At 40.6% G+C, this 15,127-nt stretch overlaps 1 protein-coding gene across 2 annotated transcripts in view; it reads left to right on the top strand.

Annotated features, from left to right (window-relative positions):
- Nucleotides 1–2,242: 2,242 nt before the first annotated feature.
- The window catches only part of LOC129815595 (transcription factor SOX-13-like), a 71,057-nt gene continuing 58,172 nt past the window's right edge, over nucleotides 2,243–15,127 (top strand). The window contains exons 1-2 of one of the 2 annotated variants that reach the window (XM_055869553.1): nucleotides 2,243–2,318; nucleotides 2,411–2,528. The gene's annotated coding sequence lies outside the window, so the exon portion shown is untranslated. Of the gene's footprint in view, nucleotides 2,529–15,127 lie in introns of both variants that reach the window. The other variant, XM_055869554.1, reaches the window with a different exon arrangement.

Below are 15,127 nucleotides of genomic sequence, written 5' to 3'. Positions count from 1 at the left end.
ATGCGGACATCGCACAGTTTCTGTAGAGATAAATCATATACAGTCTGAACTGTGCAATGTAGTAGGGAGTTGTATTTTCCAACAGGCCAATATTCTACTTAGTTTAGCACAAAAACGTGGTAATTAACTACAATCAGTATTGTAAAGTACTTAAGTAAAACTACTTTAAAGTACTACTTAAGTAGTTTATTTTTTGTATCTGTACTTTACTTGACTATATATATTTTACAATGTTTACTTTTACTTCACTACATTCATAAAGAAAATAATGTACTTTTTACTCAATACAATTATTTATACTTTTACTTCTGATATTTTGATATTTTAGCAATTACATTTACTTTTGATACTTAAGTATATTTAAAACCAAATACTTTTAGACTTTTAGTCAATTAGTATTTTACTTGGTGATTTTCACATTTACTATTAATAAGGTATCTTTGATTTTACTCAAGTTTGACTATTGGGTACGTTTTCCACGACTGACTACAACTACCATAATCCATTGCGCATATATTTGTCCATCTTGTGTTAATTTTACGCCTGCTACTGAAGAGAGAAGAAACGTCGATCGTGAGGCGATTTAGAGAGCAGCTGTAGATTAACGAGGTATCTCTACCTGAAAATACATGATCTAAGTGATTGATAGTTGGTATTAAGCAGTCTTATTTACATTGAAGAACCAAAAAATAGTGTTTTTGTCAGACAGCACAAGCAGCAGCTCTATAGAGATGAGATGTCTCGGGAATGTTATAAAGTCATCAAATTAAACAAAAGTAATATACACAACAACTGACATATTTTATTATATGTGAATAAATTATGGTTTATAAGTGGTGAGCAGCAATGGATTGTCACTACCATCATGGGACTAATTGTTTTATTCTGTGTTGTTACAACATTCAACCCACATAACGCACAATGCATTTAATGTTGAAAAAATTAATCACAATCGAAAACCGTGATTATTAAAAAAATTATCGAACCGAAAACGAACTGACCTCAAAAAGCACTAATCGCTCAGCACTACTGCATAGCTTCCATCCTTGTAACAGATAAAGCACTATGTGATACAACTATTGAAAACATAGGTTATTTTTAGCTACATACAGACAGTATGTTTTACTGGTAAGATGTCTTAAAGTGCCACTTCAGGCAACCCGGTCTCAGATAATTTAGTATTATTCTGTACGTAAATAGTATGATATTTTATGTTTGGTATGGTTACATGAGACAGATGGTTAATTAAGGCAACAACAAAAGTAGGGTGGATGGTTAAGTGTATAACGTGAACATCTAGCAACCCTTAGGTTGCGAGTTCGAAACTCATCACGGACAACTTTAGAATTTTGCCTATTAGAAACTTTTCAACTACTTACTACTTTGAGCTACTTTGGAACTACTTAGCATGTTAGCTAACCCTTCCCCTAACTGTAACCTTAGCCCTTTTACCTATCCCTTCACCTAACTCTAACCGTAGCCCTTTTATTAGCTAACCCTTCCCCTAACCCTAATACTAACCTTAACCCTTTAACCTAACTCCTAACCTTAACCCTAACCTTAACTCCTAGCCACCTAGCTAGAATTCGAAACATATTGTACGTTTTGCGAATTGGTAACATATAAGATGTTTTTAGCAACTTCGTAATGTATTGTACATGTTGAAAATTTGTAACATGTAACACGAATTGTAATTCGTAACATATCATATGAAATTGGTGATGGACATCCACAAATGAATAAATACCATACGAAACGTAACATATAATACTAATTGGTGTGTGCGGATTTACGCAAAGAAGAATACGAAATGCATTGAGACCAGGTTGCTTTAGGTGATGGAGTCCTACTTACACTTTGACCCAGTGTAGACCAACGTCACGAAGAAGGTAAAGGGAATACAATTTAAAGGAACACTTTACTCAACGTTTGGAATACTTACTCCAATAAGGGATGCTGTTTCCATTGAATGTTCAAGTCCTGTGTTGAGCAGTGTTAGGTACTTTTGAACACGAATGTATGGTCTACCCTTGTTGTGTGTGTGTGTGTCTGTTTGTGCTATATTGGAGCGTAGGGGAAGGGATACCTTATTGATAGTTTGGTTATTGTTTCAATTGAGAATCGAGTGCATAAAAGGCCTTTCTTTCCAGTCTAAAGATCACATTGATTTGATACCCGGGCCCTTTCTCATTATCCTTTCTCTTCCAAGCCCATTGTGGCGACAGATAAAGAAATCCTTTCCCTTTAAGGGGGAGGTGAGTGGAAGGGAGAGTGAATGTTGGAAACAAAACACCAGAAAGTCATGGGGAGAAAGCGGGGTGAGGTTGTGTGAGTGTTGGGCAGAACTACCGTGAAGTTGATAGCAACAACGATAGGTCCTTCTGTAACCCTGTCCTCGTCTTTCCTGTAGACGGAAGAGAAGCAGACACAACGCGTCTTCTCGTGCTTTGCATTCGTTGAGCAATCAGCGGTGAGCGCTCGGGAAAAACAGAAACAGACGTTTGGAAAGCCCGCGAGCTTCAGGAGTGGTGAGTGAAAAGAACAGAGCGGGGCACTTTACCCAGGATTAGTGTGATGAGTCCACACACACTGTACTAGACTACTTGTTAACGACAGGACATATAAACTCACTGTCCATACAATTACATACACTTCGGGTACTTTTGGATCTTTTCCCTATGCGTTTCCACCCAAAGATCATCCGCGCATCCCGGATCGCGAGTGTTTCGAACACAAGGGAATATTTGCGCTCTATTTCATAAATGAATGCACCAATTTGTAAGTCGCTCTGGATAAGAGCGTCTGCTAAATGACTTAAATGTAATGTAAATGTAAAATAAATGTTCGAACATGAGTAGCCCTGCTAATGAAATGACATATGTATCAAGTTACACAGACAGGTCCGTTTCGTCTTGAGTTGTAGTCTGCGTGTGCCATTAGGTGACAGTCGTTTAAATATATTTTTTAAAATAGGCAGAACAGTCACAGCATCGTATCTGCAAGGCGACAGCGCACGCAATAACTAGTGACGATGTCAGTTCTGTTTGCAGATGAGAATTAAACTATCAACTAATTTCCCGAGAATAGCTGCGAATGTTAAAACACATAATATATTATATCTATGTTTTATCGTGAGTCGTGGCCTAGTTATCCTTTAAAGTACTTTCCTGAGGGGTGTTAGGTGTTTGGATGAGTAGATTCGGGAAATATCTTTCTTTTGGTGGTGTTAGATGATTAGTTGTAGTAGGTAAGGAAAGAGAACATTCTTAATAATTCATTGAAGTCTTCCCTTGGTAGAATCTATGTGCAATCTGTTTTTCTAGATCACTATGAACAAAGCCCTGGGGGAAATGACATAACATGTACATTGAGCTGAAGGTGGCATCCTTAGTGGTGGTCAGTCTTGATGGCTGGAATAGGTTGATTGACAGCACTAGACTGCAGATATGTCTTCATGGACAATGAATGTGCAAGGTATAAGCAAGTCACTCCGTGAGGGTGAGTAGTGGGTCTGGGTAGTGTATGTGTTTTAAATTGCGTTGAGCAAGCAAGGTCTGGGTACTGTGTGTATGTGTGTATGATGGGATTGAGAAGTCTGACGTTCAACAATTTCAGATGATTTAAAGCTTTCATTGCCAACCTATTGTGTGTGTGTGTGTGTGTGTGTGTGTGTGTGTGTGTGTGTGTGTGTGTGTGTGTGTGTGTGTGTGTGTGTGTGTGTGTGTGGCTTTAGAGTGAGTGTTTGGCTTTACAGTGACTGGTTGCACACAAAGCTGCCCGTCTGTGGGGAGTCCTTGACCTTTCTCTCTGTCCATCTCCTTTCTCTATTCCTCATTCACTTTCTCTTGCTTTCTTATTATCTTTCTTTGCGGTCCTCATTCCCACTCTGTTTTGTCTCATTCACTCTCTTTTCTCTCTTTGTGTGTCTGTCAGTTTTATCGAGTAGACTGCGGACAGTGAAATCTTCTAGAATTTATCAGAGGTGTCAAAGGGAGAGAGTGTGTGTGTGTGTCATGCAGGGTCTTATTTGCGCTTGCCCAATGGCTAGCCCCATTGGCTGTGTTGAGTTCCAGTTGTCTTTCAGAGAGGGTCTGGTAGAGAAGAGAATACACTGACATAGTGTGTGTGTGCGTGCAGTCACACACACACACACTGTTTGGGTGTGGGGATTAACCACAGTAACTGGTAAGCTGTGTGTGCTGCTCTTACAAGGAGAGGACTGACCCCTGACCTCTAACCTCTCACCCTCCCCCCTTCTCTCTGAGCAATGTGCCTCCAGGTGAATGGGTTCACAGAGGACGAGAGGTGACCTGGATGCACTTTCTCTCTCCAAGTCAAATCTAGTCATCTATCAAATTCTATTGAAATAGTATTTACACTTCCTTGTTAATTAAAGTTTTGTTGAAGACTCAATAGCTGCTGAATACAGTTACTATGTATTAATAACCTGTTTTTAACATGTATCCCGCTGACTCTAGGGTCCCTAGCTAGCTCTCTGAGTGTTGGTCTGTTGCGTGACATACAGTATATACACTATATATAGACATTTATGTGGACACTCCTTCAAATTAGTGGATTCGGCTATTTCAGCCAAACCCGTTTCTGACAGGTATATAAAATCCAGCACACAGCCATGCAATCTCCATAGACAAACATTGGCAGTAGAATGGCCTTACTGAGGAGCTCAGTGACTTTCAACGTGGCACCGTCATAAGATGACACCTTTCCAACAAGTCAGTTCGTCACATTTCTGCTCTGCTAGAGCTACCCCGGTCAACTGTTAGGGCTGTTATTGAGAAGTGGAAACGTCTTGGAGCAACAACGGCTCAGCCACGAAGCGGTAGGCCACACAAGCTCATAGAACTGGACTGCTGACGTGAATAGCGGATCAAAATAATCTGTTCTCGGTTGCAACACTCACTACCGAGTTCCAAACTGCCTCTGGAAGCAACGTCAGCACAATAACTGTTCGTTGGGAACTTCATGAAATTGGTTTCCATGGCCAAGCAGCTGCACGAAAGCCTAAGATGGCCATGCTCAATGCCAAGCGTCGGCTGGAGTGGTGGAAAACTTGCCTCCATTGGACTCTGGAGCAGTGGAAACGCGTTCTGTGGAGTGATGAATCACGCTTTTTCATCTGGCAGTCCGATGGACAAATCTGGGTTTGGCGAATCCAGGAGAACGCTACCTGCCCCAATGCATATTGCCAAATGTAAAGTTTAGTCGAGGAGGAATAATGGTGTGAGGCTGTTTTTCATGGTTCGGGCTAGGCCCCTTAGTTCCATTGAAGGGAAATCTTAACACTACAGCATACAATGACATTCTAGACGATTCTGTGCTTCCATCTTTGTGGCAACAGTTTGGGGAAGGCCCTTTCCTGTTTCAGCATGACAATGCCCTCGTGCACAATGCGATGTCCATACAGAAATGGTTTGTCGCAATTGGTGTGGAAGAACTTGACTGGCCTGCACAGAGCCCTGACATAAATCACATTGAACACCTTTAGGATGAATTGGAACGCCAATCATGAGCCAGGCCTAATCGCCCAACATCAGTGCCCAACCTCACTAATGCTCTTGTGGATGAATGGAAGCACGTCCCTGTAGCAATGTTCCAACATCTAGTGGAAAGCCTTCCCAGAAGAGTGGAGGCTGTTATTACAGCAAAGGGGGACCAACTCCATATTAATGCCCATGATTTTGGAATGAGGTGTTCGACGAGCAGGCGTCCACATACTTCTGGTCAGGAAGTGTATATGTTTCTGCTCCACTTCATTCCAATTTGCACATACCGAGAACCCAAGGGCAGTGTTTATGGGTTTTATTTGTGTGTGTGTGTGTGTGTGTGTGTTTGTTGCCTTTGTGTGCAGTTTGTGTGTGTGTTATTGTACTTGTGTGTGTGCCCCATTTCCTATGGGCCTACACCAGACAGCTCCATAAGGGCAGCAGAGCAGACAAAGGTTTTCCTCTGTCTTCCCCTGACCTCTTCTGTTGCAGTCTGCATTGTTCTCCCTGTCCTACTGAACCAGGGGTCCACAGAGACGCACCACAATGGAGACAGAAGTGTGTGTGATTTTGTGTGTGTATGCTCCTCCTGTTTGTGTCTGTGTGTTTCAGGCCAATTAAATAAAACAGGAAATAAAGTGATTGGTTACTTTGATCCTTCGAATGTATTATGCAAATGTTCTTGGATCGTCAAGTCATGAAGCATAACAAGGAATCGATTAGTCACGTGCTGAATACAAAAGGTGTAGACCTAACCATGAAATGCTTACTTACAAGCTCTTAACCAACAATACATTTCAAGAAATAGTTCAGAAAATATTTACAAAATTAACTAAAGTTAAAAAAATAAATAACGAGGCTATATACAGGGGTACCAAGTCAGAGGATAGTGCGTATGGCCCAGTACATCACCGGGGCCAAGCTTCCTGACTCCAGTCACCCTAGTCATAGACTGTTCTCTCTGCTACTGCACGGCAAGTGGTACCGGAGCGACAAGTCTAGGTCCAAGAGGCTCCTGAATAGCTTCTAACCCCAAGCCATAAGACTCCTGAACAGCTAATCAAATGCCTACCCAGACTATTTGACACTCTAGACCCAAACTGTTATAGACCTATATCTATCCAGCCCTGCCTTTCTAAAGTATTTGAAAGCCAAGTTAACAAACAGATCACCGACCATTTTGAATCCCACCGTACCTTCTCCGCTATGCAATCTGGTTTCCGAGCTGGTCATGGGGGCACCTCAGCCAGGTTCAAGGTTCTAAATGATATCATAACCACCATCGATAAAAGACAGTACTATGCAGCCATCTTCATCGACCTGGCCAAGGCTTTCGACTCTGTCAATCACCGCATTCTTATCGGCAGACTCAATAGCCTTAGGGCCTGTTGTCCGGACCTCTGGCAGTCTCTATGGGGGTGCTACAGGGTTCAATTCTAGGGCCGACTCTTTTCTCTGTATATATCAATGAAATGCTCTTGCTGCTGGTGATTCTCTGATCCACCTCTACGCAGACGACACCATTCTGTATGCATCTGGCCCTTCTTTGGACACTGTGCTAACAAACCTCCAGACGAGCTTCAATGCCATACAACACTCCTTCTGTGGCCTCCAACTGCTCTTAAATGCAAGTAAAACTAAATGCATGCTTTTCAACCGATTGCTACCCGCCCGCCCGCCTAGCATCACTACTCTGGGCGGTTCGGACTTAGAATATGTGGACAACTACAAATTCCTAGGTGTCTGGTTAGACTGTAAATTCTCTTTCCAGACTCACATTAAGCATCTCCAATCCAAAATTAAATATAGAATCGTCTTCCTATTTCGCAACAAAGCCTCCTTCACTCATGCTGCCAAACATACCCTCGTAAAACTGACTATTCTACCGGTCCTTGACTTCGGCGATGTCATTTACAAAATAGCCTCCAACACTCTACTCAGACAACATCCAATTTGCTGTCATAGTGCCATCCGTTTTGTCACCAAAGCCCCATATACTACCCACCACTGCGACCTGTATGCTCTCGTTGGCTGGCCCTCGCAACATATTCGTCGCCAAACCCACTGGCTGTATGCAAATGGAGTGGGTCTTGGGTTTCCGGTATGATGGTGTTGATGTGAGCCATGTCCAGCCTTTCAAAGCACTACCATGGTTACCAACGTGAGTGCTATGGGGCGGTAGTTATTTAGGGAGGTTACCTTTGCTTTCTTAGGCACAGGGACTATGGTAGTCTGCTTGAAACATGTAGGTATTACCGACTCGTTCAGGGAGAGGTTGAAAATGTCAGTGAAGACACTTGCCAGTTGGTTCGTGCATGCTCTGAATACCGGTCCTGGTAATCCTTCTGGCCCCATGGGCTTGTGAGCAAGATCTGTTTAACCTGTCTAGGATGAGGGTGCCGCTAGCGGCACTCCCCCCCCCCCCCCCACCCCCACTGAAAAACCAGTGACGCGAAATTAATTTCTTTTTTTTTTTTTAATATTTAACTTTCACACATTAAAGTCCAATACAGCTAATGAAAGACACAGATCTTGTGAATCCAGCCAACATGTCCGATTTTTAAAATGTTTTACAGGGAAGACACAATATGTAAAGATGTACATCTATTACCTAAAAACACATTAGCATAATCCACCATCTTTTATTTGTCCACCAACACCAGTAGCTATCACCAATTCGGCTAAACTAAGATATTTATAGCCCCTAACCAAGAAAAAAACTCATCAGATGACAGTCTGATAACATATTTATGGTATGGGATAGGTTTTGTTAGAAAAAAGTGCATATTTCAGGTAGATGGCATAGGTTACAATTGCACCCACCGTCACAAATGGACTAGAATAACTACATAGAGCAACGTGTTTACCTACTTACTAATCATCAAACATTTCGTAAAAATACACAGCATACACTAATCGAAAGACACAGATCCTGTGAATACAGACAATATTTCAGATTTTCTAAGTGTCTTACAGCGAAAACACAATAAATCGTTATATTAGCATAGCACATAGCACATAGCAGCCCAGCATTGATTCTAGCCAAAGTGAGCGATAACGTCAACATCGCCAAAATATATTAATTTTTTCACTAACCTTCTCAGAATTCTTCAGATGACACTCCTGTAACATCATATTACACAATCCATATAGAGTTTGATCGAAAATGTTTATATTTAGCCACCAAAATCATGGTTAGACAATGTGAAATGTAGCCCAGCTGGTGAGAAAATGTCCGTGCGCCATATTAGACAGTGATCTACTCTTATACATAAATACTCATAAACGTGACTAAAAAATATAGGGTGGACAGGGATTGATAGACAATTTAATTCTTAATACAATCGCGGAATTACATTTTTTAAATTATCCTTACTTTTCAATACAGTTTGCGCCAAGCGAAGCTACGTCAAAAAACATGGCGTCCTAAGCCACTAACATTTTTCGACAGAAACACGATTTATCATAATAAAAATGTCCTACTTTGAGCTGTTCTTCCATCAGTATCTTGGGCAAAGGATCCTTTCTTGGGTCTAATCGTCTTTTGGTGGAAAGCTGTCCTCTTGCCATGTGGAAATGCCAACTGCGTTCGGGATGAACTGGAAGCGTGCCCAGCAATTCACAGCGTTTCAGAAATAAATGTCCCAAAATCGCACTAAACGGATATAAATTGCTATAAAACGCTTTAAATTAACTACCTTATGATGTTTTTAACTCCCATAACGAGTAGAAACATGACCAGAGTAATATTACTCCCTCCACTAATGCTTGGAACAAGTGCGGGTCGATGTCCTCCAGGCGCATTACGCAGCAAGAAAAGAGTTCCTAGCTACAGGGTTTTTTAATTTGTAGTGCCTGTGAACGCGCAATCGACCCCATTCAAATCGTCATCACGTAAAGGCATCCAGGGGAAGACGTAAGCAGTGTCCGTATACTCATAGCAATAACTGCGGCCTTTTAACTGACTCCAGATCAGGGGCCAACATTTCTGAAATCTGACTCCATGTCAGGGAAATTGCTGTAGAATGGGTTCTGTTCCACTTAGAGAGAAAATTTCAACTCCTATAGAAACTATAGACTGTTTTCTATCCAATAATAATAATAATATGCATATTGTACGATCAAGAATTTTGTGGGAAGCCGTTTCAAAAATTACACGATTAGCATAAATAGTGACAACAGCGCCCCCATCCTCAACAGGTCATCCACAGTCATCCAGAACAGCTGGTGCTCTCATGCATGCTTCAGTGTTGCTTGCCTCGAAGTGAGCATAAAAGGCATTTCGCTCATCTGGTAGGCTCGCATCACTGGGCAGCTTGCCGCTGGGTTTCCCTTTGTAGTCCGCAATAGTTTGCAAGCTCTGCCACATCCGACGAGCGTCAGATCCGGTGTAGTAGGATTCAATCTTAGTCCTGTATTGACGCTTTGCTTGTTAGATGGTTCGTTAGAGGGCATAGCTGGATTTCTTGTTAGTGTCCAGATTAGTGTCCCGCTCCATGAAAGCGGCAGCTCTAGTCTTTAGCTCGGTGCGGATGTTGCCTGTAGTCCATGGCTTCTGGTTAAGGTACGTACGGTCACTGTGGGGACGATGTCGTTGATGCACTTATTGATGAAGCCGGTGACTGAGGTGGTATATTCCTCAATGCCATTGGATGAATCCCAGAACCTATTCTGGTCTGTGCTAGCAAAACAGTCCTGTAGCGTAGCATCCGCGTCATCTGAACACTTCCATATTAAGCGAGACACTGATACTTCCTGCTTTAGTTTTTGCTTGTAAGCAGGAATCAGGATGATATAATTGTGGTCAGATTTGTCAAATGGAAGGCGAGGGAGAGCTTTGTATGTTTCTCTGTGTGTGGAGTAAAAGTGGTCTAGAGTTTTTTTGCCCTCTGGTTGCACATGTGACATGCTGGTAGAAATTAGGTAAAACGGATTTAACTTTTTAAAAATAATTTATAATCAAAAACGAAATACAAAAATGAACATTTATATAGTCCTTGGCAAGATAACTGGATGTTTTAAAGCTCCTTTTAGACCACCTTTTAAATTATTTAGCGTGCATATCTGTCAGTGATGTTGTGGGAAGGGTGTCGCAGGGTAGATTGATACGCTTGTGTTCTTGTCTATAATGAGGGGAGTGAAAGGCCTGTGGGGAAATGTTACTGCATGTTGTCTCCTGTTGGATAATAAGACTAATGAGCCAGACTGGCCTTTTTCTCTTTGTGTGTGAGAAAGGCCGGACAAAAATGATAGAATATTGACAAAGAGAGCAGTAATCATTGACTGAAGTTGACTAATTTGTAAGTCGCTCTGGATAAGAGCGTCTGCTAAATGACTTAAATGTAAATGTAAGTGTGTTAGTTCAGAGCAAACCAGGTTAGAGAGGCATGCAATGGAAGAAAATGGCTTTATACTCCATCCCTGTGTTTGTGAGAGAGAAAGTTCACATGGAATGGGCTCTTTCCTTCTTGAGGCATGATATGATTTAAAGAGATCTTGAGGTAATATTTTATAATATACTTTGATTTCATGAGTTACTTGATCTTTGTACATAACTGTGAAATGCACCACATCACTTCAGTAGGAGATGTCCTAACACTGAACATAACACAGGCTGGTGTTGTGTCATGAGGAAACCCAGTTTAGTGTTTTGTTCCACTGATTGGTTTATGCAGACTTCATGCTATGGAGGAGAGTTAGCAGATCATTGACTTTTGATGGACCTCTGACTCCTCCCTCCCACTAACCCCCCCCCCCACACTATCTCACGCACCCACATACACACACACAAACAGAGTCTCCACCTGTTGTTGTCTCGGTGGTACCTTATTGGGGGAAACATAGAGGATGTCTCAGACTCTCACGCAGTGAGACAGTAGACACAGTTAAGAGACAGTCAGTCAGTAGTAATCTCAATCCGAGACTAGAGAACACACATCTTACCTGCTGCCTTGCATATCAGCCTCTCAAACATTTCAAGGTAAGACCCCTTTCTACCAACCTATTCCACTTCAGTCATTAATATACAGTATTATAAAGAAAAATGACTGAAAAATAAGTTTGATCCATAATGAGAACTGAAGTTACAATCTGTAATAGGGTTTTCAACTTGCAATGCTATGAAGTTCCAACTAAGGCAGTAACATCTTGTTTGTGGCATACTGAACTTTTTTATTTTGTTAGCCTTAAGTTGCAGTCTAAAATACAGTCTAATTTATTTTATACAGCTTTCTGAGCACAGGTGTAGTGTTATTAAATAATGCTTAATGGTAGTAGGAGTAAAATATCTCAAAATTCTTTACAATTTCTGGGAATAAAATCAACCACACCTGGTGTTATATTGTGCATTTTTACCTTGGTGTGAACCGTGGGTGTGCATTCAACAGTCTATAGTGGTGTTTTAAGTCAGTGGCGTCTTCAGCTATAAGGAGCTATTCACTAACGGTAATAAATCAGTCTGAACAAGAAAGAACGGAAGCTGCTGTGAACGCTGCTTTGACTTTCTCATGCCACAGCTAAACAACGTTTAATCCCTCTCAGAATACACAAGTCTGGGCTGTGTGTGTGTGTGTGTATTCCTGTACCTGCTGCAGGTGTGTGTTAGTGCAGAGAGGGCATGAGGTGGGGCGTTGTGGCAGAAAGCAAGCTGCTACAGGACCAAGGTGTGTTTCACCATGCCACTATCTCAATACATTTCTCCAGGAGGTTTTGTTGGCTAAAATGTGTTTCGCCTATTTCATTGTTCATGTAATGTGAGCGATGTCACATCAGACAGTGGAATTTTACTTGATTCATTCATCAATGCATGACTGACTCTACTCTCACACGTCTATAAAAAAAAAGCCAAATTATAAGGAATGTGCAACATACTATTCTTTTTCAGTGTTGAATTGTTTAGGTTTAGACAAACATAAGCAATGCAATTTCGACAGTCTTTGTCAAATTCATCCACATATAGGGACATATTTTATTTTCTATAACAATAAGTTAACGAGTGGCTGGTGTGACTAAGTAACAATATTACAGACTGCTCTCTACAATGCATTTTCCAAGACGCAGATGGGGAGAGGCAGTACATTTCACACAATATAATAGAGATGTCGTCACGTGGTTAATGGAATGCCACTGTACTGTATTTGTATGGATGATTGTGATGCTACTACCTCTTGGGCCAGGCTCCCTATTAAAATAAATTGCTGTCTTAGTGGGACTGGCCTGGTTAAATTAAGCCTAAATATATAAATTAGTAAAAATACATTCAAAATAATTATATTGATAGAATATGCAATATCTTAATATACAGATTCAAAATACACTATTTCACTATCACTTCTTTATGGAGGAGAATTTATGGCTACGTTACTAATAAATGGCCTACTCAAAAAATACTCTCAATTTGCTTCTGATAATTTTGTGTTATTGTTAACCATGAACATTTGTATCCTGTTGTGGCGTCTCCGACACAAACAGATGTTTGTTATGGCTGTCAGGTGTGTCAATGTCACATAGTGGTTTGTCACAACCCAGTGGATTTGTTTATCTCTGTTTGGAGAATGATTTGTATCTTTTGGAATCAGTGAAAGCTAATAAGAACTTTGTGTGCTTGTCTGTTTTTTGTGTTTGTTTATTAACCCTTTACACTCGTACCCATATACGGGTTGAAAATGGCAGATTTGGGCACTGATAAGCACGTAATTTGGAACGCAGTGGCTATACAGTAACATGCTATAAATTATGTCAGAGCTCTGGCTCTGTGCTTCACAGCTTTAAAAACGTTCTGACTGACAGCTGTTCTGAATTTGAGCACCACACCCGACAAAAAGTTGCCCTCATTCCTCCTGCTATTTGGCCAACTTTTGCAAAAATGTTTGTTGTCTGAGTCAGGGAAATGCTATAAATTAGTAGTACTTAATGAATTTTGAAAGATGAGAAGTTGAGGATTTATAATAAATACCGCTTTGATGTCATACAAGCAAGCCAAACACCTGTGAGTCCAAATGTGAACTTCACTTTTCCAGATCATAAAACCATGTTCATATACAGTTTCAACATTTATGATCACTATGTTTGATGTACAGTTAGAAGATGACATGGCGTTATACCCTGGGTTGTTCTGAACAGAATGAGCCTATGTTTGTTTATGTTAAGAAAATCTGCCACGGAACACGCACCTGAATGCACGCATGACTCAATTCAATGCACACCTATTGTTGTCAATAGAACGTTTTTGGATTGTGTAAACAACAGCAGTAATTGTGTGATGCCGGGGATGTAGGGTTGTGATCCAAACAAAACAAATATAAGTGTGCTTGTTCCTCAACTGCACAGCTAGGAGAGCAAGAAAAAAAGCACCTTATAGTTGAATACTCTACTTTGAGTCGTAAAAGTGCATTGCCATTTCTTAGGAACTGTGCAGACTTTGGAGAGGTGTGTGGCCACTTGGAGACACCAGTTAGTCCTCTTACTTAAACCCTTGTCATTTTTCTGTCTTAGGTTGCACCTACCCCACATTTTCCAGGATTATTCTTATGTTAATGAGTGTATCCAGAGTATTTTCAGATTTTGTCATCAGAAAATATGGTGGAAAAGTACAGCAAATGTAAAATGCACATAAAAGCAACAGTGTAGCGTTTCGATTTGAGTTAGCATACCGCCACTAGCAGCCATTCATTGTTTTGCCAGTTGAATATACCTCTACATTAACAGGCAGAAAATGTCACACTGTAGAGGATTTCTTAGAGTGTGGAGTTAGTATGCTTATGCTACCTATTATATACAGCCTATATCTCTACATCTCTATCCATCATAGCTATCTGTCTCACCTCTATTTAAATATGGATTTGGACAGCATGTAAATATACCAGGAAACGCATCTGAAAAATAATTATGTGCTGTATCATTACTGTTGAACTGTACCTGGGTGAGAGACCATTTTCACCAATTAGAGGAGTATATTATAGATCCAGAAAACTGGCTATTTTAGGCTATAAATTATAGAGCCAAAACTTTGAAAAAAAGCATGTTCTGCTCTGAGAAATCAAGTTCTATTGGGAATTACAGGAATTACATTACATAGTGGACAAAGAAAAAAAGAACACGTATGTCATGATTGGTTTAAAACAAAGTGTTAATCATTCAGTAATTTTCTAGGTTTCCATAAAAGAGAATGTTGATTTTTAAACCATTTTTATCTGTGCACACCCCTTTAAGAATTGATTGATTTGTTGATTGATTGGTTAATTGGGTTCTCTGGCTCAGAATCAATAGCCTATGACGTGTCTTGTTGCTTTTGTAATTCTCTGACTGCAGTGGCTTTGTTTAGTCATGTATGTTCATGTCGGTATCTGTCTGACCTATACATGACGGTACACACAAGCACACATGCATTTGACTGAGATTGGCTTTGGCTCAGCCAAGTTTACCCAGTCCAAGGAGAAGAACCAGTTTTGCAACTCTTTCAAATTGAATTTGTCACATGCACCAAATACAACAGGTGTAGACCTTACAATGAAATGCTTACTTAAAAGCCCTTAACCAACAATGCAGTTTTAAGAAAATACCCCCCCAAAAAGTAAGAGATAAGAATAGCAAATAATTAAAGAGCAGCAGTAAATAACAATAGC

Source organism: Salvelinus fontinalis, chromosome 18, assembly GCF_029448725.1.
Source record: "Salvelinus fontinalis isolate EN_2023a chromosome 18, ASM2944872v1, whole genome shotgun sequence".
Lineage (NCBI taxonomy): Eukaryota > Metazoa > Chordata > Actinopteri > Salmoniformes > Salmonidae > Salvelinus > Salvelinus fontinalis.
Note: the sequence above shows the minus strand (reverse complement) of the source record. Positions and strands in the feature narration are given on the sequence as shown.